This window comes from Melozone crissalis, unplaced genomic scaffold, assembly GCF_028551555.1.
Source record: "Melozone crissalis strain CALT ecotype California unplaced genomic scaffold, PUWL_Pcris_2 ptg000027l_1, whole genome shotgun sequence".
Taxonomy (NCBI): domain Eukaryota; kingdom Metazoa; phylum Chordata; class Aves; order Passeriformes; family Passerellidae; genus Melozone; species Melozone crissalis.
Window position 1 is genome coordinate 86,015,417 of NW_026535805.1, and position 27,586 is coordinate 86,043,002.

The window sequence follows — 27,586 nt, forward strand, 5'->3', positions numbered from 1 at the left end:
TCTGTTTCAGAACTTGGATACTAACCCTTTAATCCATTAATTGGCTTTTTACCCTCAGATCTCTTTGCCTCCTCTGAGTGCAACCTGACTCCCTCAGCCACCACACACCCACTTTGTTCTCTGTCTGTCCCTCCCTTGCACCTCCTGCTCTGACTACATTTTGGTGCTACTTTCTCTTCTTTCCAGATAATCTTGTTCTTTATTTCCTTTCACAAAGGAGGGCTCTCTAGTTCAATATCACTTTCAGCATTGCCTCTGTTTCCTCCCTGTGTTTACGTATTGCCTTTCTACATTGCATTTAAACAAGAGTAGATGTATATAACAGGAATTATCTCTGCAGCAAATATCTATGTTGCCCTCAGAATAGGTCCATTTCCTTATCAGGGTTCAAAAGTGTTGGGCAACTTAATAAAATATGGGTTGTTACACAGCAAACATATTCACTTCAACGAGATTATCTTTTGATTGTGTCGGGTTTCTGTAACTGTTTGCATGCAGGGGAAGTGTACAATTCTGAATGTTTTTTTTTTAAATCATGTACTCTTTGTGTGTAAAATCTGTTTGTATGAAAAGGAAATACTTTGTCTGGTGGCACCGTTTAGTCCACGAATAATATTGCTTTATTTTAAGAAACCTTGCCTACATTTTTTTCCTTAGTCAACATTTGAAAATATAGACTGTGTTGCTAGTCATTTTGTTTTGTTCTTTTTGATGTTTTCTTTATGTAGTGTGTATGAATACACACGTTTGATATTTAGAAAAATAAGGAAAATTATCCTGGTGCTAATGTACACAAAGCTATTACACCCAGTCATGGTTAATAGCACTAAATGGATTTAGAGTGAGGAGTCTAGACTGCAATCCTGTCAGCATCTGCCCCTTCCCCAGTAATTTATTTGAGGTTTGCACCTGCAGGTGCTGAATTGGGACTGAATTAGTACAGAAATTTTTACTTGGATAGCAGGCACTGAAATAGTAACATTTAAGAAGAGGATTAAATAAAAGTGACTGTGTTACCATTAACTTTCTCTCCTTCATTGTCAATATTAAAACAATAGAATCCTGATTATCCAGGCTCTTCCCAAAAGGATCTCCTTCTCTGATTAACTCCCTAATCTATTGGCACCCTGATTATTAGACATATCTTGTGCTGCCTGGTGTGTTTCATTGTTAAAAATCTTTCATAAAATATTTCAGTTTTAGCTCATACATTGGCCAGTGAACCTTGAATATTTCATGCAAATATAGTGACACGCCCTTTCCTTTCCTTTCCTTTCCTTTCCTTTCCTTTCCTTTCCTTTCCTTTCCCTTTCCCTTTCCCTTTCCCTTTCCCTTTCCTTTCCTCCCCTTTCCTTTCCTCCCCTCCCCTTTTCTTTCCCCCTTTCCTTTTCCCTCCCAGCTCTGGAGCAAGAATCCTTTCTGAAAAGGCAGTAGGTGTGCAAACTCTGTGAGAACAGCAGAACTGCAAAGGTAACTGTGCAGAGGTGAGAAGTCCCCTATTTGCCTTCCTCTCTGTTCCTGTGTCCCATGCAGGCAGTAAGTTGCAGCTGGGAATTACCTTTTCCCTCTGTTTTAAGGATATGCACATCTATCTACAGGCATCTTCAAAGGTGGAAGGCTCTAACTCTTTGTACCACACAGTCATGGAAATGGGAGTTTGGTCAGGACTTGTAAAACAAAAAGGTTTTTCTTCAGCCTTGTTTATATGAGACAGAGGTGCGTGTCTTAAATTCTTCCATCTCTAATAAAAGAAAAATAAATTGCCCTTTTCCCATAATATTTTTTTTTTAAATCAGAATACACTTGATTCAGGAAATCAAACCAGCATACCCAGGCAGATCTTTTGCTTCTTTTCACTTGGAAGAGCTCAAATCCTGTAGAAACATGGAAAGAAAACAGGTTTAAAGATTTTTTTAAAAATAAAAATTCTGTACCTAAGTCTTGGCTACATAGATTTTAAGTCTCAAACGTCCCCCACTGGTTATTTGACTAATGTTTTAATTTTGTTAAATGATAGACCCCTTCTTATTTGGGGTTTCTTTTCAAATATTTTGAGCATTGGGCTATTCCCTTCTTTATTTCGTTCCATGCATCTCTCTTATGAAAGACACTATCCTCTCTCTTATGAGAGGATGCTTTTAGTTGTTCAAATTGAAGGCTGTCATCAATACATAGTCTTGCAAAGCCCTGTGATGTGCCTCTTGTCCTACACCTAGAAAAGTGCCTTGGTGAGGTGGCTTTCAGGCAGATGCACATCAGCGTGTGGACCCTTTTCAACATGTTCAGCCTGGATCTGTCATTCATGTGTGTGCAGTTCACAGATGGATGTGGTGGCCTTTTTGTGGTGTCTAAAGTCTGTTTTGTATGCATGGAGCCTTGCACTAATCCTGCTCATGTGTGCAGATAAAGGCATGGAAGGTGTTGTCATAAATCTCTCCAGGATCCCCATGCAGTACTGACAGCAGCATACACATTTTTAACACTAGCAGGAAGAGCACCCTAAAAACTGTGTGCCAATCAGGGAGTGAGAAAGAGATAGCAAAAGACAGAAGGGTAAGAGAGATCATAGCTGCAAATATGTTCTGTAGGAAACCTTTATCCACTGCATGCAGTATATTAATTCAATTCATAGTAACCTTAAGGTACCATTGGGGATGCTAAAAAGCTTTGTAAAGAGACAAGATTTTTTTCATGAAATGAAGTGATAATCTTTTAAATATGTAACCCTCCCTCCCCACCCACCTCTGGCTGATCTCTATAATAGCTTGTATAATTCAGGACTGATTTGTAACTTAGTAATTCATAATGCTATTTATTTCCTATTCATTCTTTCCTTCTTTTATAACTATTTCTGAATTTCATGGATTTCTCATAAAACACTGTAATGCTAATGCTAAAGGTAATTTTTTAAAGGTGCTTCAAAATATAGATGTTTAATATGCAGCTGCTCTCTTAAGGGGCAAAAGGTTTCTTTCTGCCAGTTCTTTCAAATTCTGTATTAAAAAAATCTTTTATTTTTCCTTCAACTGTCAATATTTAAGGAAGCACCCTTTCATGTTTTCCATAATCCTGTTAAAAATAGTAAGCATCTTCTGTATCTGTGGCTAGACATACAGCATGGTGCAAAATAATCTAAACACTCAAGGTTTGTTTGCAGATTTTCTCTAATGAAAAAGGCTCAAGATATATAATGAGACAGCCCCTCTGATACAGTTAATCAGTATCCACACAAGTTGATCCCTTGAATGCATTACATGATTCATAAGAAATTGCTTAGTACATAAGAAATCAAGATTGAGTAATATTTGCTGATGTCTAATTTTTCAGCTAAGAAATCTAATACTTTTAAGGAGGAAGAGGGGTTAGAAGTCGTCACTTATGTTCCTCTGCTCTCTGCAAAATAGGATAGTTTAAGACACAGCTATATTGCAAAAAGATTTCCAAATACCAGGAGAAAGGATTCTTTCATTCAGTTGAACATCAGAGGATTGTGGCATCATGCTTAAATTGTAAAAATATTTTGATTTCAAAATGTGTTTAATAGGTCATACTTTCACAATCACAGCTTAGAGTTAATTACTATGATTAGTCTCAAAACAGGTCTATGGTAATAAGTGTCTCACTAAACCATTGTCTTCACTGCATCCAAACTGACAGGGTGGGGATTTTTACAGGTGCCTAATCAATACAGAAATACAAATCCTGTCAAACCTCTCCATGGTGCTGGTGAGCAGTTATGTGCTTTAGAAATCAGGCATTCTTCAGCCCAGACCCTGTTTTATTCTGCATGGGAGTAGTTGAAAGGAAAGAAAGAACACCACGTCCTCAAGCGGACTCGCAGAACACTGGGTCAGGACATCTGGCTAGCAGGGAGGAAAGGTGCTCAGACCTGCAGGGAACAGCACAGGAAAATCCTTTTTCAGGGCTGGTGGGTGTTTTTTCATACAGGATGTGCTGCTTTTAGCACCTATCCTGACAGGGTGGCTGTGGCAAGAGTGTTCAGCCAGAAATCATTCCATTGCTCCATCATTTTGGCAAAGGTCTAAAGCAAATAAAAGTGGAGGTGTAGGGGAAGCCATTGCTGAACTTGGATTTTTAAAGGAATAAAGTTTGGAAAAGGAAGAATTAAAGTCACTGCTGCTGTAATACACATACCAGCCTCTTTTGGTCTTTTAAATCTTCACAGATCTCTTCTCTCTCAACAGGTTCTCTTCATGTCTAGAAAATGCAAATCTCTGGGCTCCTAAGAGCAACTGAATAGGGAAATGTATTTCATCTTAAAACAAAGAGGGAAGAGGAAGGAAAAAAAAAGGAAAACGTTATTCAAAGGATTTTGGAAACAGGTGTTCTAAATGAACATTAATTGGATTTCAGTTAATTATTTCTTATACTTTAGGGATTTTAGGAAAGCAATATAGGGGGGGAAAGCAAGAACAACTTCTCTGACACACTAATTGCTCTGATGTTATTTAAGCCAAGGAGCCTCTCCTGCCTTTCACACACAGCCCACAAAGAAATGGTCTCCAGATGACTCTTAAAGAGGCTCAGGAATAAGGATGAAGTAAAAAAAGAAAGACACAATCTTTGGAAGCCACCTTTACTCTTTACTTGGCAGGGTGGTCACAAATTTAGTCTGTTATGTATACAATCCTCTACCTGTAATTACTAGGATAGAGACAGCTGCTAAAAAGCTGTTGTATCTTAGTCTCAGACACCCCATTTCTAGTACAAATATTAAGTGATTATCCTGATACTTTATCCCTGGCAGTGTATGATCTATGCACACAATTTAGAAGGCCTGACAGAGAAAGACTGGATGGAAGACAGGATTTTGACTTTCTGTTTTGACTTTCTGTTCTTATTCCTCATGGGAGTGAGGAGTCCACTTCTCTCCCAGCATTGGCACTGGTATAACAATTGACATAAAAATTTTATATGGAAAGTTTTAGTTCACCTCTGAAAACCAACCAATTACAAAATTAAAAGAAGTGGGAGATAAGATAAAATGAGATTTTCAAAATTATTACAAATTGGAGCAGTTTAAGAAGTTTCAAAATTTAACTGCAAGTAAAGTGCAGGTTGGTTTTTTTTTTTTTGGTTGGTTTTTAGTTGTTGTTTGTTTTGTTTTGTTTGTTTGCTAGTTTGTTTTATTTGGATTTAAACTTTAACTTTCTGCAAAATTTTGGCTGATCCCTCTTAATTTTATATTGATGAGGGTGAGAGCAGGTGTGACTCCTGCTAGTCTCTTCTCCCTGTCCAGCCTGACAGAAGTGAGTGATATCTGTGATAAAAGTAACAGATTTTCAAAGTTATTTTTAAACTTTAATATATGATACAATGATCAGAGATTCTAGTAACAACTAAAATAAGGTTTTCTGTGTCTCTTGCCTTAACTATGTATCTTTGAAGAACTCCCCACCCCGTATGCTTGAAGTACACATGAAACTTGTCACTTTTGAACAGGAGATATAGTCAAGTTACATGTGAAATTATTTACACAGCAAATTTTAAAAGATTTTGGAAAGCCTAATGAAACTTGCCTGAGGGCAGTTAGAATTTGCATTCCAGCATCCTGCGTGTGTGACAAGTTGCTGAGTATCTCAGTTTCAAAAAAATGGAAGGGGATTTCCTACCTTCAGTAGCTCTTATCTATAACTGAGGTATATTACTAAGGAGATCTACCAATGCCCACTATATGTGTCAGCATATTTCCCACCCCTACAAACAGATGGGAACATAATTACATCACATCTACAGTCACTCATTTATCTGGCTTCTGTACATATTTGCATAACGTCCTGACAGGAACTTTAAAGAGCTGAGATTTTTAAAGAGCTTATGAAAATATTATTCTTAAATTAAAGTGATCGGTTATAACCCAAATTTCTATCACATCTGCATGAAATTTGTAAGAACAGATACTTTTGTTGCTGCTACGAAAGCACAGCAGAAAGCAGTAGAGAGAAGAGTGATTTCATGTGTTGGCAGCTTTCAGAGAATTGGCCAGGTATGTATCTGTATTATGCTGGCTGCTCTTATTTATCTCCTTAACCCACAGCATTTAGATGGCATCATTTCTCATACTGTGCAGATGATGATACTGCCTTCTGTAGAAAGAAAGTATTTCTCTATCAAATGTCACTATTTTTAACAGACAACAAAGTGCTAAAAAAAAAAATTAAATTTTTGTTCAATGAGTTAAAAAAATCGGAATTAAACATATGAAGAGAAATTATGAAAAAAATCTGTAATCTACATATGCATCAGTACTTAATCATTGCTTTCCCAAATGTGGCAGTTCATAATTTTTCTCTTGATCAGTGTTTGGGTTTTGTTTTTTAATTTGTTTTTTTTCTTTTTTTTTTAATCTACTGTGTGCAAGCTCTATTCTTGCTTGTACAGAATGAGCTTTTACTTTGCAAATGAATATGGATCCTTTTCCTTCTTGTTAAAGAAAAAAAAAAAGACACTCTAAAATTCTGTTTCAGGTTGGTTTTTTTTTTCCTAAATCAATTCCCTCAGTATAAGGTTGCAGGAAAGTATTTCTTAAATTAAATATTCAATTCATAGCCCAGATGTGTTTTATGCTCTTTTAGACTGTACATATCTCAGCACTAGTGGCATTTTAATGCTCAGAGTTCTGCAGGGTTTTTATTTCCTACCTCGCTTTTTCCCTTTGCTCTCCCATCTGACCCTTCTGACCTTTGCTAAAATCTCCACCATGGTGTATAGGTGATAATTGACTGCTTTCTAAAAGACACTTTTTGTATCAGCTGAGTGCTGCTTGTTTGAGATGTGAACACATATTATGGACAGACTCAAAGCCTGGTTGTGCTCAGTCATATGTGCAAAAAATACATTGTTAGTCGTCTGTAATCCCTAGCCCATGGTGGTTTCTCCAGTTTATATGTGAGAAGAGATGTGCTTATTTAATCTCAGAGCAGATGTGGGGCCTAAGGGCCTGATCCAAAGCCCATTGAAATCAACTGGAATCCTACTGGAGGTTTTAATGGCCCTACATGTTTAGATAAAACACCTGACTCATTTTTGTGAAAAGTAAACAAACAAACAAAAAAACCCCTTATTTTTGTTTTCCTCACTCCTTTCCCATTTGTTTCAGGAGGAAAATCCTGACCTGTACTCTAAATACAATGCATACAATTTAATAACCCCACCTGACAACTATTCTGTTAAGAAAGTGTTTTAATAGCAAGCTGGAACATGGCTTTATAGCACTGGGGTGGCTGCAGTACCTTTTAGCTCTATGAACATTTTCTGATAGTACTTTGCATGGAAAGGTTGATGTGCTTGCACAGAAAACAGTTTGTACACAGTATGGTCTTAGGACTACATGATAAAAATATCTGCGTAGTCAGTGTAGTCTATTTGTGAAATATAGCAGGAGAAAATATTTATGAGCACCACAGGACATGAAGCTCAAAGTGCAGTCGTTTCTAAATGAAAATTATGTGACAGTTCATCAGTATTTAATGCTAACATTGCTTGATCTAGACATAAAGAATTTAGCAGCCATTTATCATAACATAGAGTACCGTTCATTCCCTGATTTGCTTAGAATACATTGATATTTTAATCTCAACAGGAGCCACAGGTCTAATTTTAGCTATTTAATGAAAGGAAAATCCAGCGAGAGAGGGATTTTTCACATGGCTATTAGAAGCCTACCCTCACAAGTTGAATTGGTTGGTCTGTTTAATGCGTGCTCCCAGCAGCCCCTGCCTGGTCCCTGCGCCAGATGCAGGTGTTCCCTTGTGCTGTCAGCCAGGAATGATTAATGAGGATTTGCCCCTACTGAAAGCAGTCTTTGGAGCATTGTTCAGGGCATCTGTGGAACTGTCGGGGGAGACAAGGACACAAGTGAACAACCAATTATTTGGCCATCACTGAGGCAGCATGAAAAAGACATCAAATTGGACAGAGGAGCAAAGCTTTTGTTTCATGATGATATTTTTAGGTGTTAATAGTAACAGAGGAATTCTACCTGTTTTGTTTTGCCTTTTCCTTTTTTTTTTTTTTTTTTCAGGGGAGAGGGGAAGGGCTCAAGCACTGCTTTAAAGCTAGGAAAGGATGTGCAAAAGAAACAGAGACAAAACTGATCACAGTCCTTCAAAAGTGTTGAAGGGAGGAAAACACAGAGAATTGGTTTCTTGGCAGTTGCACTGTGTGTATAAAGAAACATCATTTTGCTCGGCTAACATCAGGGAACGAGGGCTCAGAATTCTGTGAGGAGGAGGAGGAGGAGGAGGATTTCTTATGCAGGGAGCTTCTTAATAGCTGTCCAAATACAGCAATTCAGGAGCCAGGGCTTTAACACGTGGCAGCGCAGGGAAGTGTTACATTAGGATTCTGAAAAAGAAAATGAGAGGAAACAAAACCAGAAAACATTTGCAAGATTTGGTTCAGCATTCATCCTGCATCCCTCTTTCTGTCTCAAGGAAAACACTCTCAGGTGCAGAAGAGTGAAGGAAAAAAAGAGGAACAGAACCAAATGTGCTCTGGCTGGGCTTAGACCTCTGCATTTTTATATTTACCAAGATTTGTGATTATAAATACTAATTTTAAACTACAGGGAAAGGATTTTTAGAACAATCCAACTACTGAATGAATTATTTGTAAAATACATAATATGCTCCATCCTGTCAAGCCTCTTTTTGCCACAGTATTAAGAATAAAAAAGTTAATTATTACAGCTTAATTCTAATGAGGAATATAATGTTTTAGTGACTAATAATAAATATAGAACAATTTCTATTGAGGTATTGTAATTAATATTTATAGTGGCTATTTCCTAGCCTCAAAAGTTTCTCTGCTCCCACACATTCATGCCAGAAAAGGAGTTTGGATCCTGAAAAAATTACCAATCATAATTCTAAACGATTCCTTTAGAAATAAAGAAATTTATATTTCTATAATTTATACAGAAATAAAAGAAATTTGTATTTCTAATTTAACAGTTTAATTATATTTGAGTACCTGGATTTAGCTTTATTTTTTGGGATTTTTTCAGATTGTTTATAATTTGATGGCTGTAATTTATCAAGGAGGACTCATCTCCATACATAAAGGCTAGGAAGTTTTAGGCTGGATTTTAGGAAGTTTTAGTAAGCAAAAAGTTTTTGCCTGCCTCACATTTAGAATGAGTTGCCACAGGTAAAAATTGATGATACTCAGATTATGATACTCAGATTTTTAAATTTTGCAATCTCAGTCAAATGGCTGGGTCTGAAACCTGAACACTGAACTGCTGTTTATATTTACTCTAGGATAATAATTTTATTAGAAAGTGAAAGTTTAAAACAATAATTAAAAATAAAGTATTTAATAGCCACTTAATAAAAGAGAAAAGAGTGTAATACACATGCAAATGAAGACTTTGTATTTAAAGAATATCACAAATTCCTTTATACCATCTAGATGAGAGCCTTGATCAGAAGGAAATCACTAAACAACCCAAGAATCTTTAGGATATGCCACCATTTCTGATAATTGGCAAAATGTAGTCTAGAATTTTATGCTGGGAATAGATCCATAGAGCCCTTGAACTGCAGAACTGCAGGTCTGTCCTTTCCAGTACAGCCATCTGTTACTCTGATGCAAAGAGCACTGACACCTAAAACAGAGCTTTGTCCCCCCTTGCCTTTGGTGTAAGTGCTGGAACACAGAATGAGTTTATGAGCAGCTGCAATTCCAGTGTGCAGACACACTCAGCTCTCTTTCCTTCTCGTCAGGAAGAGGCAACGGCATCAGCAGTGGCCCTGTGTCTGACGTTACTCCATGCAAGAACACTCTCTTAGACTCCTCCTGGGCATGATGGAAGTGATGGAAGTAAAGTATTTCTAGGAACTAAAGGAATGATTATAGCATCTCTAAAGAGGACATTTGCTTGTGACTGTCAAAGTGCTCAACTGAGTTCCCTAATCCTAGATAAGTAAATAAAAAGGAAACTTCCTGCTGCTGTGGACAGAGCTGAAGACTGCACCTTTTCCTGCCAGGTACGAACTTTGCCACAGGTATTCAATGGTTGCTCATCACTCTGTTGGATTACCTCAGGCTCTTCTACTTGGACTTGTCAGTTGGAGAGAATAGAAACATCTGACATTAAATCTTGAAGAGGGAATTTGTGAGTAACATAAAGCAGAGCACAGCCTGTTATTTATGTATGCCAGCAGCATAAAGCACGGGAATGTCCTCCAGGATTCTCTCCAAATCTCCTGGTGAGTGAGCACCTTTGGGACGGGGTTCCTCTGAGCCCCCATGGGGGTCCCATGGAAAAAAGGTCACGACAATACTGTAAAGACAGGAGTGAAACCTTTTAGTGGTGGTTCTTTGGCCTGAAAGTAGGGGTAGGATTTGCCAAGTAGTGCCCATCATGGGAACACCCCTTTTTACATACCATTTCCTTCAGTAAAGAGACATCTCTTCCATCCATTACATTCCTCTGCAATCTGCATATTCTCAAATATAATTATTTTTCTTCCAGTTCTTGTGCTCAGGTTGATAGATGCTGTATTTTGATGTTTTCCTTGTAAACTCTTATGTATGTATTTTCATGATACTTCAATGAAACCATCAAAATTTAAATTCAAAGCAAACCAAAAGCAATGGGCAAGAACATATGGAAAGGGATAAACCCAATAACATCTTTATTATGAGTGTTGCTTGTTCAAAACATCAGCTTTGATTTGGCTTTATCTACTGCATATTTATTTCACAAACTATAAAAAAATTCTGAAGCTGTCATTTATGTTTTTACAAGGATCTCTAATACTCTGCAGACTGCATAAGACTATGAAGTAGTGGATTAGTAAGAGGTTAGTACCTGTGAGATGGTTGTATTCCATGTTCTCATGGATCTTTGCAGTTCTTTTTGATGAAAAAAAGGTTTCTTTTGCTCTAAACAGCATACCTGCTGTAATAAATTCTTAGGGAAAAAAACAAGCAGAGAAAAATCATTAAAGCTCAAATAAATTAATTTTTAGCATCTAATATTTAGCTTTCATTTCATGCTGGAAAGAATGAGGATTGTTAGAAACATGCTAAGATTATGGGTGAATGTTTACTTCTTTTATTCATGCTGAGAGAAATCTAACAGCAACATGCTCAAGGATTCAGGAGTGTCAGGAGTTGCCTTTTGTAGAACTTTTGACCATCAGGATTTCTCCCTTTGTTCCTTCTCTTGCTAGTTTGACATAGTCTGATGATTCTGGTCACTACACCAAAGTGTCTCTGCTGGTGGTGACGGTGATGGAGCTCCTGAGACTTTTGTGAGTGTTATTGCCTCCAGGCCTGAAACGAAGGGAGGCTGCAGCCAACTGGGGCAATGTCATTAGAAACTCATCAGCACTGGTTGTTAATGAACCATTTGATAAAGCAGAAGGAATTCTCTCTGCTGTTTGCACTAACCACAACAACAACAACAAAAAGGACAAGGGTAAAGCTTTGGATGCAAAACCCTCCCCCTTGCAGGGGCAGTGTGAATCAGCATGCACATGACCTGGTATAGGGATAGGCAGGGTGGGCAGGGATTTTGCAGATGACATTTCCATATTGATTTTATAAAGTAGTGCTGGTCTGTGCTTAGTTTGGGCTGCAAAAACTGCAGTGTGAATTACTTAAGTTCTGGTTCTTTGGCAACAGAGACTTGTGGGGCTAAATATGACTTCAGTTCCTTTACCCTTGATAGCTGATTTTTGCACCTGAAATCCCAGAGCTAACAGTTTGGTAAGTTTGTGCTCACACATAGGTATGCATTCACTTATAAAATCTATTTGTCCAAAAATACATCTTATATCCATAGAAAACTATCTACATATTTTATAAACATAATTGGTTTGTTCAACTTTTATTTTTCTTCTGTACTTAAAAGCAGGTTACACTTAGGACTGATGTGTGAGGTCAAAGGGCTTTTCTTGTCTTATAGCCCCCAGATGGTTTTTTTCACCAGCATACTTCCCCACCATTTCTTGATTTGACTTTCTTCTTTCTAGTCCCTCATGTCATGCAGGTTTTTATGAACTCTGAACATTACCTTGTGGACATATTCATTTCCCTTTTCCTCCCTCCACCTCCTCACATGCTCCATTCATGCATTCTCATTGCAACCTATTTCAACTCATACACTTTTTCCTATCTTTTTTCCCCACACCTTTGTTTTTCTTCCATTCAGCTGGGAAAATGATGTTCTTCACACCTAAGGAAGCAGTTCTTTACTAATGATGGTGACATTTCAGCATACTTATTCACATATATGCTGGAAATAACAACATAGTTAAGGGCCACTGATTATTTTTAGGGAGAGGATCTTTAAATTAAGAGGCTAAATGTTCTTTGTAATGTAGAATGATTTAGCTTAAAATTACTCAGTATCAGAATATGAATTATGAAAAATATTTTTCAGTATTTGGATGGATTATGAAGCCTCATCTTATATATCTTAATTGTTCCCTTTTTTTTTTGCATTTGTATGAACTGCCAAGGTTTACAACTTGTGTGTATTCACTTCAGTATTAAGTTCTTGACTGCTGCATCTTATTTTATTGTCCTTTGCAGTGCTATGTTAATGGCAAGCATAACAACATCAGTAGCATACATTTGTTTGAATACTACCCATCACATCATCCTTACTTAAATCACATTTTAGCCTACTTTTGGAAGCTTTAAAAATGCATACAATACTCCAAATTCATATTAGAAGTAAAAAATGGATGATCAGATTATTTTGGTCAAATAAAAATGCAATCCTTTGCTGGAAAGAAAGAGAAACAGCATCTGAGCTGGGATGTAGGTGGTTAAAAGAAGTGCTGCCCTGTAAGAATTAACAGAAAAAAAATAGTACAGAATGAGTATTTTTTCTGAACTACCAGAGCCTAGTATTTTCATAAACCATAATCTTGATGTCAAATCTTGAATATTAATGGAATGATGATTGTAAGAATACCAATGTAAAAATATTTGACATAATGATTTCTGAGGTTTGTATTGCCCCACTCCACTCATCAACAACTGGGTAGTCAAAGGACATTTTAAGAGAAGTTTATTAAAATCACTTGCATTTGAAAAGACTATCTACATTTCAGGAGTTGCTTCAGGTTCTTCCCCTATGGATATAGCTTATCTTTGTTTTCAGAATTGCTGAAGCCAAAAGTACAGTCTGTAAGTCTGAGTCAACTTTCTTCACCTAATTTCAAATCTGCTTGAACTTAGTGACTTTGTATATTTGATGTAAGCTTCTTGGAGATTGCATTCAATAAAGGAGAAGAGTACAGGTGAAGGGAGAGAGACAGAAATAATCAAGAAAAAAAAAGCTTTATATATATATATATATATATATATATGCTACATGTGAATTACTTGCTTCTTTTTTAGTATTTTCTCTGTTTTGCAGCTTCAAAGTTTTCTGTGAGAAAAAAAATAAATCAAGTAGCCATTTTTGGTCTTAATAGAATCATGCACAATGTGTTTTTTCCTCCATCAGCTGCAGCCTTAGCAGCCAACTAGATCTTATGATTTATTTGCCCAGACTTGCAAGACATTCTTCCAAAAGTGAGTCATGATATGCCAGAAGACACATGGAATGGAGTGATCTATGTTGTTCTTCTCTTATTGTCTATGAGAAAGTCTGTGCATTCCTGATTTTAATCACACCCAGTTGATGGTCAAGCTAATTCACCCTGCCAGCCAGATGATCTAGTTTGGTGTCCACTGCTGTTATTAGAGACTGGAGGTCAAACCTTTTATCTATTTTTGCCAAACTCAGTGGGACACAGTTTTCTTGCTGGGAGTCTTTGGAACGAGGTGATAAATCTTATTGCTAATATCCCAGTAAGTAGGAACATGTCTTCCAACAGGCATATCTTCAGAATTTTTCCAGGCTCTGTGAACATAAATAAAAAATTTCAAAAATCCTGTGGGGATTTTGTTTTATTTTTATATCTGTCATAAAAGTGTCTCCATTTACTCAAAGCCTAATTGTGAATTGTCAGCACAGAACCTTCCAAGATTTTATCTTCATTTTCATGTCCATAAAAAAAGAATCTAATTGAACCATGCTAGCAATTTTATGCCTGCTTGTGTGTACAGGTAGTTTTTTTGTGGCATAACCAGTCTACTTTACTTGTAATAGTTTGGTACTATGCCAGAACCCACTAAAATACAATGCATGTGTATTTGGGAAATGTGACACTATGGAGAACTTGCTTTGCCTAACAGTAATCCTTGGATGGTGAAGAGCAGTGATTTTCTACCTAGGATCTGAATTGATGGCCTCAGACAGAGAGCTTCAATGTCCAGATGCAGCCCAGTAATGAGTGGCGTCCCTCAGGGCTCTGTCTTGGGACTGATGCTCTTTAATATCTTCATCAATGACAGAAAACATAAGATCCAGTGCACCCCCTCAGCAAATTTGCAGATGACACAAATCTGAGTGGTGCAGTTCACACACCTGAAGGATGGGATGCCATCCGGGGGACCTGGACAAACTCAAGAAGTAGGACCATTAGAACCTTGTGAAGTTCAACAAGTCCAAGTGCAAGGTGCTGCACCTGGGTTGGGGCAATCCCAGACATGAGCACAGACTGGGAGAAGAATTTACGGAGAGCAGCCCTGGAGAGAAGGTCTTGGGGGTTCTGATGGACATGAGCCAGCAATGTGCACTGATGGGCAGGGAGCCAACTGAATCCTGGGCTGTACCAAAAGAGGAGTGACCAGTAGGGCAAAGGATGTGATTCTCTCCCTCTTTGCCGTCATGAGACCCCACCTGGAGTGCTGCATCCAGCTCTGGTGTCCCCACATAAAATACACGTGGACCTGTTAGAGCAGGTCTAGAGGAAGCCACAAAGATGATCACAGGTCAGGAACACCTCTCCTGTGAGGACAGTCTGAGAGAGCTGGGGTTGTTCAGCATTGAGAAGAGAATTTTCTCTCTCTTCCAGGGACACCTCACTGAAGCCTTTTAGTGCTTAAAGGGGGCTTATAAAAAAGAGAGAGAGGGACATTTTACATGGGCAGATAGTGATAGGAGAAGGGGAAACAGTTTTAAATGGAAAGAGATTTAGGTTCGATGTTAGGAGGAAATTCTTTACTCTGAGGGCTGCAAGGTACTAAAAAAGATTACACAGAGAAGTGAATGTAGTGAATGCCCTGTCCCTGGAAGTGTTCAAGGCCATGTTAGACAGGACTTTGAGCAACCTGATCTAGTGGGTGGCATCCCTGCCCATGCAGGGAGTTTTGAAGTAGATGATCTTTCAGATCCCATCCAATCCAAATCACTCTACGATTCCAGGATTTGAAATCCTGTGGAGAGCTGTACATGACTTTTGAGCTGGCTGCAAAAGGTGACTTGAAAGAAGCTTTTATGTTACACCACGGTTTATGTGAAATTTGGCATTTATGGGTCAAAACCAATAAAGCCACCTGTGTACAACTGTAAAATGGCTTATGCTTTGCTTTGTCTCTAAGCATTAATTTAAGATCTAAGGTTCGCATTGCCTAGAGCCTTTGTGGATACTGTGAAAACTTGCTGCTTTTTTTTTTCTGTTATTGAGCTGACAGCCAGATTAAATGTTGATTGTAAAGTTCTTTCCCTCTCCCTGCTACTGCACTTACTGCATCCTGGCCAAATGAAATTACATGGTTGTATAATAGAGGTACCTTTATAACATAACTTATTATAATATATTCATATTATATAAAAAATTCAAAACTTATGATGTAAATTTATTATAATAAAAAGGCATTGCAAGAGTAAAGATGTTTTAAAAGAATGGATTAATTGTGAAATTGTCAGAGCATTAGAAATCTTGTAATCCCCATGCAGGGCCCAGTTGGGTTAGTCTACCCACACAATCCTTACTGTACCCTGCAGACTAACCAGCTCTGACTCACACTGTCTAATTAATTGCTTTTAATTGTAGTTGTTTTAGCAATCCTCAGCTTTGGTTTTTCTGACACACTGGTTACTGCACAGTCAGCACTAAGGGTCATCCTTGGTTTTTTGGGGGGTTTGGGGTTTTTTTAGTTGTTTGGTGGGGGGGGGGGGTGTTGTTTTTTTGGGGTTTTTGCCTTGTTTTTTTGCCAGAAGTGTCTCATCTCCCATAGGTCTCTATAACTATCTGAAAATATCACCTTCCCATTCTCCACACAGACACATCTCTTGCACTGGTTCATCTTCCCTTTCCGGGGTCTCCTGCTTCCACCAACACTACAAGAGAAGAACCAGTTCAGGAATTACATTTCATCACTGTCCACATTTAATACTCAAATGATGAGTCTTTCACAGCAAGATCCTTGGAATACCTTCTGAAGAAGCAAGAAGCAATGAGCTAGGGCTGCTATCACGATTTTTTTTTGGCTCAGACTGGGGGATAGGCAGTTTGAGTTTGCCTGTAATCCCTGAAAAGGAGAAATTTTTGGATGCTTTTTCTTTCAGCAAAGGATTAGTTGGTGACTTATTCTTTCCAAATATAAGAAGGTAGCTCAGATCCCATTTCTCCTCTGGGAACCAGCTGGCCTGGTGGACAACAAGCAACACAGTGCAGCTGTCATTGCTCTAGTACCACATTTTTTAAACTGAGTCCATAAAGATTATTTTTTTTGTCTCACCTCTGTTCCACAACTGAAAAGTGAAAAATAAATTTTCTATCCCACCTTTTCTATAAATCTTCAAAGGAGCCTGCAGTGCAATGTGTAGAACACCCACAGCACTGTATCCTAAACTACAATTAGCTCTGAGAAAGAACTGTAACCATGAAGTACACATTTTAGGGCATCAAGGAATACAAATGCTTTTTTTCTAAATTATTCTTTATTATGATGTAATTGCTTAATTTTGATTTTGCCTTAGCACATGCTGAGAAACTCCAAGTAGACTCCTGTATTGTGCGTTGATTTTCTTCTATGAATTCCTGCTGAGACAAATATTAGAACATATTTAATACAAATACACATTTATTTAATGTATATGTTCATATAAATACTAAAAGCAAGTGTTCTCAAGTTTCTATATTATAGACTGAAAAGGACTTGAAAGAATGCTTTGTGGAAGATATGCTGTCTTTTTCTCCATCAAATAAAATAATTTGCTTTAATTATTTTTAAATTCAAGTTCATAGAGGTATGTCACGATTTTTAAAGGTGACTTTTTGACAATGGAAGTGCAGGATAGAGTGTAATTCCTTAGGTATATTTTTCTTTAGTTCATTTACAGTGAGAAAGGAGATATGTCCCAGCTCTGTTGCAGACAAATTTTCTGACCTTGGTCAAACTGCTTAAATTGTCAGAGTGAAATCCTACCCCTACTAAAGTCAAGAGGATTTTTGCTATTTATTTGAATGGGGCAAAGATATCACATTTGAATTCTGAATTGTTAATAAGAATGGGATAACATGTATCTAACTCTCACAGCTCTTGTGAAGCTAATTAATCAGCAGAGTACTTTGGGATCCTCAGAAGTATAATAGGAGCTGCAAGTACTATTATTTATTTGTCATGTAATTGGAAACCAGCAAGGTAAAAAGTCATTGATAAAAATCCACATCACAAGGTCATTTCTTTCAGTGTTGCAAATCTCTTCTTCAATCAAGAGCTTTGTAACTGATGAAAAGTACTGCCTAATCATAACATTATCAAGTCAATTTAATTGGTGCTCTGGCAGCACATGAGATCATAATGAAGTCATTTTTGCTAGTTACAGGCTTAAAAATATTTTTATAGCACCCTTCATCCAAGTGGAAACTTTAAAGGCCTCGCAGACGGGATTAAGGTTTTCTGTCTCTGTTATACAACTGCCTTTGTGTGGTAGATACCAGCTGTTTTAATCATGTCTAAAAAAACTACTGGTAAGCATGACATTACTGTGTTTATACTTATCCTTTATAGGATAGGTATTACATAGTTTGTGCCTTTAATGTTCAGATATGTCAAGGTAAAGAAGTAGCACTTTTGGATTAGAAGGGCTCTGATTTTTTCATGTTTGAACACTGGTAGCTGCCGAGCCACAGGTTTTTAATATGCCCTGTGCCTTTGAAAATCCCATTTTGACAACAGAAAGGTCATGTTTTTGCACAATACTCTGTTTCACTTTGTCAGAAACTTAAAGCCCCAAAACTGATATTGCCTTCATCAGGTGAAGGTTTGGAGTAAGAATGGTTGGTTAGGTTTCTATCAGCATTCCCTGTTACATCAAGTGGATTGCTTAATTCACCGTGGTGTAAGCTTCTGTATCGCAACAGATGGAAATAATGTCATTTGTCTTTTCTTTGCCCCATCTCTTTCATAGCTGGAGTGACTGAGACCTGTTTTGCCAGTACCAGAGTCCTCCTGCCTGCCATTGTTCCCCTTCTTGAAGAGCTGGATGCTGTGGCCACAAGTCCCTGCAGTGAGCTCCTGCCACTGACCACACGCCACCTGCCACGGCTTGTGGCCAGTGAAGGGCAGGCTGTGAGTTTCAGCTCTCTTGCCACTTGCTGCTTTAGCACTGACTAAAAAGCTCATTTTAAAATGCAGCCTTCAGAAAAAGCAGCAAATGCAAAGAGCCAAAAGCCTAAGTGTTGTGGCTCAAGAAGTGATGGTGTTTATGAGGAAGAGAGTTTAAAATCAGCTCCTTTCCTGCCTAGTGTCTCATTTCTATCTCCTTCCCTCCCTCCCTTCCCTGTAGACTCCTCTTCCTCTTTGATATTGTCCAAGCTGCACAGTCCACTTTAAATAAATTGTGCCTGAATGTGTCTTGGGTACTGGAGAGCTGAAATTTCTTTCCCTCTCTGATGGAAAGCAAGGAACTGTGGCATTGAGCTCTGGCTAAGCAAGACTGCTTTGCACTGCAGTTTATCCAGGGAAAGGTGAAAAACAGTGACTGGCAAAGGAGACAAAGTCTTATGGAAGTTTAACAGGTGCAGGTGTTTTGTCTTTACAGGCAAAACCTCATATGTCAAGAGGGAAAAAATGTTACAAGAGCCCTGATAGATAAGGCCAAGGACCATAGGAAGTAAAATAATGAGAGACAGCATTCTCTACCATTTTCCCTTGTTGAGCACCACATCTCATACTGAAGTGCATTCTGTATGGACACCACTCTGACAGTGTGAAAATATACTAAAGTGAGTGCATGAAGTAGCTTTTCAGATGCAATGCTTTAAAGGACCCTTCCATGCAGCATTTGTAAAGCAATGGGCGTGGTGCTTAGTTTCATTGCCTTGTTCCCTAAGCACCAGTGACTATTCAGTCTTACCACAGAAGCCCCCTACTGCAAACAGACTCTAGTTTAGTACAGCCAATGCTTCAGTTTTCTCATAAATACAAATTAAACCAAGAATTCCACCCCCTCTCTCCCCAAAATGTGCCAGGTTTTCAGGAAGCAGAGAACAAGTCACCCCTAAAACTGGGGCAGATCTTTGCTTAAGATGTTCCTGGATAATCTGAGAAAGAGTATGTACTCACAGAATGAATGTGAACATTTATTTTTTTAATATGATGAAGAAAATATTATGACCAGCACCTGTGAACTTCACCTGAAAGCACTCTAAACGACCTTCATGTGTTTGCAAGGGACTACAACTCCTGTTCTCCCAAAGAACCCAAACTGCCACACTGAGTGCTTGCAACTGCTGCACTTCTGCCAAGTCTTTCACCTTCTCTCATTCTTTGCATTGATAAATTTAGCCTACTTGTAGTCTGAAGCTTATTTAAGGTAGAGGTCATTGTCCCATAAAACATATGCGATAAAATCAGATGCCATCTAAAGCTTGGGCTTTGGATTTGCAAGTTCTTAACTTCAAATCTCAGTTTAGGCCTGTTAAAAGCTTTGTTTTGGTAACATTGTACCCCAGTTAATATTGTGATGAATTTGGATTTTCTGTTTACCTCAATCCACCTCAAAGGTAACAGGTTTATCTTGTTAGTAGTCCTTCTGGTTAACCCTGCAAAGGAAGTAGGAAGTTCATTGTAGATGCAGCTTGAGAAGTTATGGTCCCCATTGGGTGATCTGGTGGAGATGAGATGTGGTGTTGTGCTTGCAAGTCTATTTGGAAATGAAGTGAAAGTCTGATTATTTCTACAGAGGAAAAATAATAAAAGAAGAAAAATTTAATTCTTAGGTGTGGAGAGAACAGCTATGTATATTTTGTATCCCTCCATTTTTGATTTTCAGATGTATTTCTTTTCAAATTTTGCTGCAGGATTTAATCAGAACTGCTCAAAAATCAAATGTTCCATTTTCATGGGTCTAGTAGGCACCTATTATTTTTGTACACTTGGAAAAGGAAAGCATAAGAACTGTAAGTGCACATATTGCACTTAATTTGCTGGCTTAATTTGCTGGCTTAATATTTGCACCAGTCAACAGGGCTCCTCGAGTTTCTGCAGGTTTCTAATCACAACTGGGCGGGAAGAATGATTTAAATTGCCTTCCTTACAAATTTAAGGAGATAGTATGAAAATATTTTAACAGTGGTCACTTTCAGCTCAGTAGCCATGTACAGAACTTTACAGAGGATGACAGTATTAGCCAACAGTCAAGACAACAGGCTGAGAAAAAATGGTCTGAGAAAAACCCTTTTTATTTGAGACAAAGAGAGGGAAAGAGTGTTGGGTAGGGGAGTGAAATTTCAGGGCAGCAACTCCGCTGAGCATTTGTTAAATCTTTCATTTGGGCCATTCACCTGCTGCCTATAAGCAATGAAAATGGTAGACAGCAGATGTGAAGGCTAGGAGGGGCTATAATGATGTGAAAAACAAGTTGGGTGACTATACAGAATCAGGAGAAGGACTGAGACTTACTTTTTTGTATTTGAACCCCCCCTCTTCCCATTTTATTATGATCCCAAACACTTAAAAAACTCCCTTTCAAAACAAAATGTATAAAAATATGAAAATAAAATTAATAAATTAAGCATTCCCTGTTTTTTTGAGTGACTGAAAAAAAGGTGATCTTGGACATGACAGTTCTCAATCCCTGCATAACTCTCATTAACATTCACCAAGACTGTAATATGACCCTCTGATTATGTGAGGTTTAGAATACATAAAATTTCCCTAACATAGATGATGAAAAATTCTGTTTATTTTGGCCACCAGGATGTAGGTTGGATTTTCCTATATTTCGTCACCGCCAAATCACACACCTTGCTGATGTTGTCTCCCATAGAAATGTTTGTTTTTTAATTTAAATCAGACAATAAAAGAGTTTGAGATCTGCTAAATTAGGAACAAAAGAAAAGGCTTTGTGCTCTGCTGCCTATAGTCTAACCATTATGGTTGTAGTAATGTGCTGTGAGAAGCCATTGGCATGCTAAAAATACACTACTTTAACAATAATCCATGCATAAAAGAGCCTGAAAGGAGATATGGCATATACCTAATGAATTCTGGATCTTTTCCATGCTTACCATTTATAGGATTTGAAAATTGCCAACCTGTCTTAATATGTTATAATGTTTAAAGTTTAACAAACAAACACAATCCCCCTAAATGAATTCGGCAATAGTAGGAGGAATTGAACACTCTATGTGCTAAATGACTGGGGGTTTGTTTCTTTTTTATTAAAAAACACCAAAAAGCAGATTTTTAAAAGATATATATATATTTATTTAAAACAGATGCATGGTTGTAAATACAGGCTAGTTGTAATATTCCAAGCACATATTTAGGGACTTCCTCCCTTTTCCAAATCTCACTCAAGTGGAACATACACTCATTTCTGTAACAAAAATTCTTTCTACTCTATTGGCAAAATGAATAGCATCAACTCAAAATATTTAAAAATTTAGTCACATCCACATCTCGCAGCCTATAAGGAGCTTTCACGCTTTTGGGCTCGCTTTAGATCTTTAATACCCTTTCCTTTTGTGTCAAGGAGCTCACGAGGCGTAAAGAAGCACTGATAAACCCACTTAGATCCCTTCCTGGGCCGTCACCTCTCCCTGCCAAGCGGCTTTAGGTGGTAACTGATCTGTGACAGGCTGCCAGTCAAACAGAGCATTTCTGAAAGCTGACACAAAAGACTGAGCGCCGGAGAAAGGAGAGGGAAATAAGAAAAGAAACCAAACTGTATCAGCGGCTCTCTGCTCGGCGGCCCCCTCCCGCTGCCAGCCCCCGTCCATCCCGCAGCCAGGTTCACGGCAGGGGCAGCCGGGCCCCGCGATAGCGATCGGCGGCCCCGCTCCCGGCCCTCAATAGCGGCCCGAGGCGGAGTGACAGCCGGACCCGGAGTGACACGGGCATGCTGTCAGCGCCGCCGCTTCCCGTGGGAGCGGGGGGAGACGGAGACAGCGAGGGAGGCAGGGAGGGAGGCAGGGAAGGGCCGGCCGGCTGCTCCCTGTGGCTGCGCTCCCGGGGGCGCTGGGGAGCGGCCGGCACCGCCCGCCTTCTCCAGGCCGCCGCCTGTCCCGGCAGTGCAGGGGGACAAACACCACAAACACCACAAACACCACAAACATCACAAACATCACAAACATCTCCAGCGGTGCATTGTGGTGTGCTGCCGGAATGGGGGCCACATCCCTGCCTCCGGGGATTCGGCTCTGAGAGACCTCATAGCACCTTCCAGCGCCTGAAGGGGGATACAAGGGGGAGCTACGAGGGAATTGGACAGAGCATGTAGCAAGGGCAAGGGGTAATGGCCTCAAACTGAAAGAAGGGGGATTTGGATTAAATATTAGAAAGAAATTCTTTCCTGTGAGGATGGTGAGACATTGGAACAGGTGGCCCAGAGAAGTTGTGGGTGCCCTGTCCCTGGAAGTTTTCCAGGCCTGGTTGGATGGAGCTCTGAGCAACCTGCTCTAAATAGATTTACATGGCAGGGGGCTTAAAGTAGGTGATCTTTAAGATCCCTTCCAAACCAAACAATTCTGGGGCTATGGTTATTTGATTCTGTGATTAGAGGAGGGCAGTGAAACACAGTAGCAGAGGGAGCAGGACCCTTGGTAAACATGCCTTGCAAATTCTCATCTCCTTTGTTTTTGTACACTTACCTGCATGTGTCTTGTAGTGATACAAATAAAAAAAATCTACCAGACAAAAGCCCACTCTTTAAGGTGGACCTTAAGGTTTTATTTCTTGTTTCATCAGACAGAAAATTAAATACTTATTTTAAAATGTATTATTGTCTTGGTGAAACTTGCTCAAAATTGTTCTGCTGGCTCTCTTAAAATTGGAAGAACTTTGAAAGGCTTCAGCTTGGGTTTCTAGAGCAGCTCCCTTCAGCATTTCTCACTCCTTATGTCCCGTACTCTGGGGGTCTGCTGGTTGCTGCATAAGAATCACAAACTCTGGGTTATTCTTGGGTTTATTTGAGGTTCTGTGATGACCATCAAAACCAAAGAGAATGGAGTGCTGCTTGCCTTGGATTAGTTCCCACAATTTGAACGTGCCAGTGTGGTCACAGGAGCTGTTGGTGCAATAGAGGGCTCCTGGCAGCCCAGGCACACCAACACCATGCAAGTCAATGAACTGCTGTGCTGGGGAGAGCTGAGCTCCCATCACCCATCAGTCCAGAGAGTGGGGTCAGGCATTTCAGGACTCAATAGCTTCTGTATTTTTTTCCCCATCCCCGGAATGTTTCTTTCCACATTTATATGAGGTGGAGAGTCTGGTGGAGGAAAAAATTGAGTCAAATGGCAGCGTTACACCCTCCAAGATCCCAGAGTATCTTAAGATCATGCACAGGAAATGTAAGAAGTGACTTTACACTGCCCATCTCTCCATTTAGCATCCAGTTAGTAGTTCATCCAACTTAGTAACTTCTTGGAGCAAATAATCTATTAAAAAGAAGAAATAGATGCTTTTTTTCTAGTTTGAGATCCTTCAACTTGGACTAGGTTGTGCAAGCGTGTACCAAGAACAGAGTCAACTAAATTTTATTCCTTTTAAGCTAATTTCTCTTAGTCTGTCATGAACAGAGAATTCTAATTATTCTGCGCTCAAGAGGAGTTTAGTCTTTAGAGAAGCAAAAAGTCTCAGCACACTAAGTCTTGGTTTATGACTTTATACAGAGGGTTTATGCCCTTGTACAGAGGGGGATACTCCCACTGGCAGCAGTTTTCCAGTGTAGCTCTAGTGGATGAGAGCAGAGGATGCATTCAACAGCCTCTGCACCAAGGGGATATGTGGAAAACCCTTTTCAGCTCATCTTCCATTCTGAACTCCTCTCTCCAGGTGGTCCCACCAAACCACAATCCTTTCTTTTTCAAAGTTCTATTGTTATATGATGGGTGGATCTGGTAAAGGGAATATGTTCTCCACCTTAGAATGGAAAACAATTTTCATTGCTTATGTCTGAAGGTCTTTTTATTTATAGGAGAGGGACAACTAATTTAATTGATTAATTGTGAAAATCTTCAGCCTTATTTTAATTTTTTTTCAATCTTTTAAGACATTCTCATTCCTTTTTTTTTTGTCTCAAGCATGGAGACAACAAAAAAAGAGTGCTTTTTTTTTGAAAAACCTAGAGCAAAACCAAATGAGAGCTGCTGGTTTTGACTTGGAAAACCATTCTTCATAGTTCAAAATCTTCTCAAATTAGTATTGAAAAGTGGTATTAAAAAAATAGTTACCATGTACTTTAGGACATTAGGCAGGTTGGTTTTAAAAATGTATTAAGAGTTTGAGGTGAATCCTAAAGGGAAATCTATGAATTTGTTAGTAGAGCTTATTGAGCTTATACACTTTTTCTGGCATTATTTACATTTCCTCCTCCTGTCCTGAAGCTTCTGGAAAGGCTGAAGGCAGCTGATTTCAGATAATTTCTCTGTGCATTGAGGGAAGTCTTAAATGCCAGATTAAACTGCTCAAAGCACAATAATCTTCAACACTGAGGAAGCTGAAATATTATTTACAGATTAGGAGTTCTAGGTTTTTGTCGTGTCATGAAAGTTTTGAGATTTTGGCCCAAAAATTATAGGAGTCATCTTGTTGCTACACAAAATAGTTGTAGTAGCATTAACTACTTTTCTCTTTTATTTGAACAACTTTGTCTTACAGAACAGTGCTGAACAACAGCTGCATAGAAGGTAGGAACACATTTCTCTCCCATATGGTTCACTTCAATAGATAAGCATCAAAGTTAAATGCTATTGTAAGCTAAAAAAGGTTTTTTTCCTGAAATAAAATAAAATATTTTTAAATGTCATTTAAAACTGCAGTTAAAGTTTTGAATAATTTAGGTATTGGAAAATATGTGCTTATTGGTCTTATCTTTTTCTGACTGGATCTAGATCCAATAGTGAACACTTAGAGAGTTTCCCACCTGAAGCCATGACTACAGTTCCTCTCATAACATTTACAAAACAACTTTGCTTTCAAAATTCATACACAGCAAATGTAGGAAAGGAAAGTCAAATCTGGTAGAAAATAATTAAGATGCATCTGAAACGTACAATTTTGTGTCCAACAGTTGTGGTTCAGTCCTCAAGTTTTATCACACATTTGTCCAGTTACAGATTTTTCAGGTTTCATTATTTAAAAGATTCTGGAGAGGTTTAGTGCCCTTTTATATGTTTGAGAAAAGAGAATGCATTCTTTAAAATGCATTCTGTACTCGTTCCTGTCAGTCTGCACCACAAGGGGCTAAATTAATTTTATAAGCCTGAGAACATTATGATGGATATTTATAAGCACTTTTGCTGTCTGACAGTGAGCCTGGCATAGTTTGAGGTAGAAACCTACTAATACCTTTTTTTTTTGTGTGAGATTTTGTAAGGGTTTATAGACATCATAGTCTCCACTAAATTCACACTAAGTCACACATCCACTAAGTCTTGAAGCTAAGCTATAACCCATGGGGGATAGAACAGAATTCTTATCGTGGATCACATGAACTCCAGTAGAACTAAAAACATTCAAGGGCACCTGCATTGGTTTATATCACATTACTATTTTATAGATATGTTTCATCCCTAGAAACAGGCCAGACTATCACTGTCTCAGGTAGAAAATCTAAAATTTCCTAATTCTAGGATACTGTAATTTAGAAGAGGAAGAACATGAAGAAGTATTAGTGATTTATAAAACTACATCCTTGGGGATATTAAAATCTTGACTGTATAAAATCCTGAGCAACCTGATCTGTACTGGTTCTCTGTTGAATTAGGGGTTGAACCAGATATTCCAGAAGTTCCTTCCCAAATAAAAGTATTTTGGTATGCTGTGCATTGGAGAAGCTACTTACAGGTGGTAAAATCTAAAATAATGGCAGCAAGTCGTATTCATTTGTGACAGAAGATAATTTTGCTGTCTGGGGCTTTTCCATAGCTGCATCACCTGCATGAGGCCAAAACAACTTCTGTGTGGGTTTAAAGCCTGAGGGAGACATTTGGGGTCACCTAATCTGATCAGTTCCCTCCACCTACTTCTTTGTGGTGCACCAATTTTCCCCAGCATTATCAAGGTCTATTCAAACTTGTGCTGATGTCTTTCTAGCATCTGATTGAACTGAATAGAATACTGTTAGAACTGAATGTCGAAACTTCATCCTACCTGAAATATCCCTGGCTGCCTCATATAAATCTCCCACCATCCTGCCTCTGTATCAATAAGTTTGATATTGAGTTTCTGTAGACTGTGGCTCTTATGTGACCCCCCACAAGGAAGAGTTTCTTGTTTGGCCAGAATGATTGGAAAGGTGGTTGCAAGAGATGCAAAAGTGAGAGGCATCACAAGTTTTCTGGTGACAGGAGTCTGTTTGACATAACAGGACAACTTGCATGGAAGCAAAGGATCTGCTGGGTCAACACAAGACCTGTCTTGCTCAGGGGACTTTTTTTTTCTTGTGTAGTTCAGATCTAATCTTTAAAATTTAGACTTAATTTTATTTTCCTGTTCTGTCAATATTGTTTCAGAACTCAGTGTACTCTGTGTTTCCCCTAAGAACAGCTATTTGCAAGCCTAAAAGCCTAAGCTCAACTAAATTATGTATATATATATATAATTTGCAAACCTATACTCATCATAATTAAAGTTTTGGTCAGGAAGATATTACATCTTTGATTTGGCTTAAATATTGTCTTCTGTTTTTAATTTAAAATATTTAAAACTGTTTAAAACTAGCATTCACCATACTTGAAAATCAGCTTGCAAACTACGGCTGTCCAGAAGTTTACTGAGTTTCGGAAAACATTCGTAGATGATCAGAAGGCAAGTATAAAAAGATAAAAACCTCAGTCAGCTCTAATGTTTTCAGCAACTCCTCCTGCCAGAAAACATAGCATGGGAGAAATAACAGCCAGGCTGAATTGGGATGGCTAGAACACTGTCCTGTTGTGGGTGGACTCTTCATACTTCTGAAGTTATAGTGTTTTTATTTAAAACCTGAATTGGATTTCTAGGCATGTATAGTACACGCCAATTTAAAATTATTGAAGTTCTTCAGAGTGTTAAGAGTGCTTCAGTTTGAAAGAGTGAGGCTTTCCTGTAAATGCCAAGTAAATTGCTCTGCAAGTCCAGAATCTTTGATCACCTCTGAATTGAAGTGCTTATGAAAGATGTTGCCATGTTCTAATAATTTTACAGCTCTGTCTGATTCAGATGCCTAGAACCCCAATCATTTCCAAATTGAAGAGCTCTCATTATTTTGAAGTCC

The 27,586-nt window shown here is 38.5% G+C and overlaps 1 long non-coding RNA gene across 2 annotated transcripts in view; it reads left to right on the top strand.

The window, feature by feature from the left end:
- LOC128939155 (uncharacterized) overlaps positions 1-27,586 on the top strand; it is a 194,252-nt gene that overhangs the window by 127,833 nt on the left and 38,833 nt on the right. The window contains exon 3 of one of the 2 annotated variants that reach the window (XR_008483205.1): positions 24,991-25,059. The exons of the other annotated variant lie outside the window; for it this stretch is intronic. This is a non-coding gene — a long non-coding RNA (uncharacterized LOC128939155). Of the gene's footprint in view, positions 1-24,990; positions 25,060-27,586 lie in introns of those variants that run through there. 2 annotated transcript variants of the gene reach the window in all.